This window comes from Lactuca saligna, chromosome 1 (assembly GCF_052625555.1).
Source record: "Lactuca saligna cultivar CGN05327 chromosome 1, ASM5262555v1, whole genome shotgun sequence".
NCBI classification, from domain to species: Eukaryota; Viridiplantae; Streptophyta; class Magnoliopsida; order Asterales; family Asteraceae; genus Lactuca; species Lactuca saligna.
Window position 1 is genome coordinate 89125214 of NC_136417.1, and position 2827 is coordinate 89128040.

The window sequence follows — 2827 nt, forward strand, 5'->3', positions numbered from 1 at the left end:
CCCAACTCTCCCAGCTTGTCAATATGTTCCTTCATCTCCAAGATGCGATCACACATAGACCTTGGTTGCCATTAGGGCTTGAGTGACCTTGAACTTGTAGGTAAGGGAGAATAATTGGAGGTGGTGGAGGAAGTGAAGTTCCAAAAGATTTGGGAAGATCATAGATGTCTGAACTAGACATCTTTTGGGAGATATTGAAGATAGTTGATCTAAAGTCCTTAATATAACACCCAATATAAAATATTAAGGCTAGGACCCAACACAATATTTTATAACTTGGAAGAGGGATGCCGTACTCCAAGCTATAGAATATTTGAAGGTAGGTGAATGATGATTCGCTAATTTCCACCATGAAAAAATGAAATAATTAATTAGGTTTTTTAATTGGATTTGAAACTCCTAGATCTTTAGAGATTCATTGAACTGTTCAATAGCATGTTTCAATCTCGAGTGTGCCCTTCAGGTTTTGTGACTGGGATGCCGAGGATCACAAAACAAGGTGTAAATAACCATGCAAATATACTTGGGACCCTTAATTTTTACCCCTCAATTGATGTCCCGATTAACCACACACACTCCACTGATACTATGATAAACATTAATTACCCTTTGCCTACCTTGTTAAATCAAGCTAGTGTGCCAGTTAACCACACACGCTCCACTAACCGACTTAAGCAAAGTGAAAAGTGTAATTTCATGGGTTAGCACTAAATTCACATTTTCCTAAGTAACTAAGATTAGGTATTACTAAGAGTTTGGTTACTTAGTATTTATCATTAATACTTTTAATTAAGGGAGAATTATAGTCCTTGTTCTACGCGTTCGGCTAACGACCCTCCACCAGTCAAGGAAGCGGTGGGTGAGAGTGGACACCCATTAAACTGTCATTTTATAGGCAGTAACCTTATACCCCCTTATAGACCGGCTTCGTGAATAAGGCCTACTAATGGTAAAACGACTTGCTCTTATACACACACACACACACACACATATATATATATATATATATATATATATATATATATATATATATATATTATTAACTTATAATATTATAAAGTATAAGGGTTGAATTTTAACTTTTAAGATTGAAAAGGCTTAACTTGAGGGCAAGTTTTGAAAGTATTCAAAACTCTTGGATTTTCATAACTTATGAGTTTAATTAAAGTTTTAAAAACTTTAATGAAGAGACTCTTGAACATCCATAACTTGAGGACAAGTTATGGAGTCATAAAACAATTTAATGAGGAAAAAGACTCTTCATTTTGTAACCTATGACAACTTTTATGAGTTTTAAGATTCATAAATGTGACTTTTAAGTTAGAAAAACACGTTTTATGAACTTCTTTTAGATCAATTTGGATTAAAACCAACTATCATATAATTTTTTTCATTATCTAAATTCACTCATAAAACGAGGTAACACAAAAACGTTTTGTGATCCATAACTTATGGAGTTAAATGCTTGTTTTATGATGAAACTTTTTATGTTCCATAACTTAAGAATGAGTTATGAAATTCTTTATAACATTAACACCAAATTTTGTAAGTCCATAAAAACTTTGAATCAATTTTTATTAAAACCTTTTCATATCCATAACTTATGGAGGTTTAAAAAAGAACACTCTTTAGATCAAACTTTTAATACTAATAAAATAATCACATCATTTTATCTTTTACTAAATTTGACCTAATTCAACTCATATAGAAAATGATTCAAATTTTACAAATAATTTAGTTTTCACAAAAACAAGTAGTTATCTTCAAATTTGATAAACGTCATGTTTTTTTTCCTTTCTTTTCAAACTTTGAAGATAAAACATTTGCATCAATATAACATAAAACAACCCATGGCTCTGATACCACTGTTGGGTTTTGAGAATTCTAACACTCCTATGGTGTACATGCAACCCTAAATACCTTGGATCTATGTTTTCTCTATTATACATGCAAATATGAATATTCCAAGGTATTACCCTATCTAGCATACAATCTTTGGTATTTGGGTAATAAAACAAGTTAGAAGACATACCTTGTTGATGTAGCTTGTCTTCATGAAGCCTGAGTGCCTAGTACCCCAAGTGTGACACCTCAAATAGTTCACACAACACCATGAACACTTGGAATAACCTTGAGAATAATGATACTGTGGTTCTCTCTAGTGAAATTGGCCTTGCCCTTTTGTGTACACACTAGTGCCCATTTCACCAACCAAGGACATCTTTATATAGTGTGGATATTAGGGTTAAACCCATGACCCTTCATTTCATATGATCCATGGGTTAAACACTCCATGGAATATCCATGATAGATTAGCCTAACCTAAATGAACTTGGCCCATCACACATATATATCTAAGAGTCCATATTTAATTAGTTCCTTTTGATCACTTAATTAATTATAAATTAATTCTTGATCAATACTAATTAAATAATATGATTACATATTAATATATTAGAACTCATAATAAATTAATATAAATCACTAGTATCCTTTTTCCTCATCTTGTCTATCCAATTGTCCCGATGCCGTGCAACCCAAATGGATCATTCCAGGTTGGGTCAAGTCTTACCAATTATAGTTATGGACTTAGACATTAATCCAACAAATATTTGGTGCGAAAGACCCATTTAGAACCAACAACATTCGCATGTGATGGTCGTGGGACAAGAGTCCAGGTTTTAATATCATGAAGGGCCTATATTTCATCCGACATAGCACGACACCAATGATCAATTTTGGAGGCTGATTTAAACCCCTTGGGCTCCTTGGCAGCAAACAAGGCACATTGCAAAAATGTTGGGGAAATAGCAAGAAGATCAAAGAT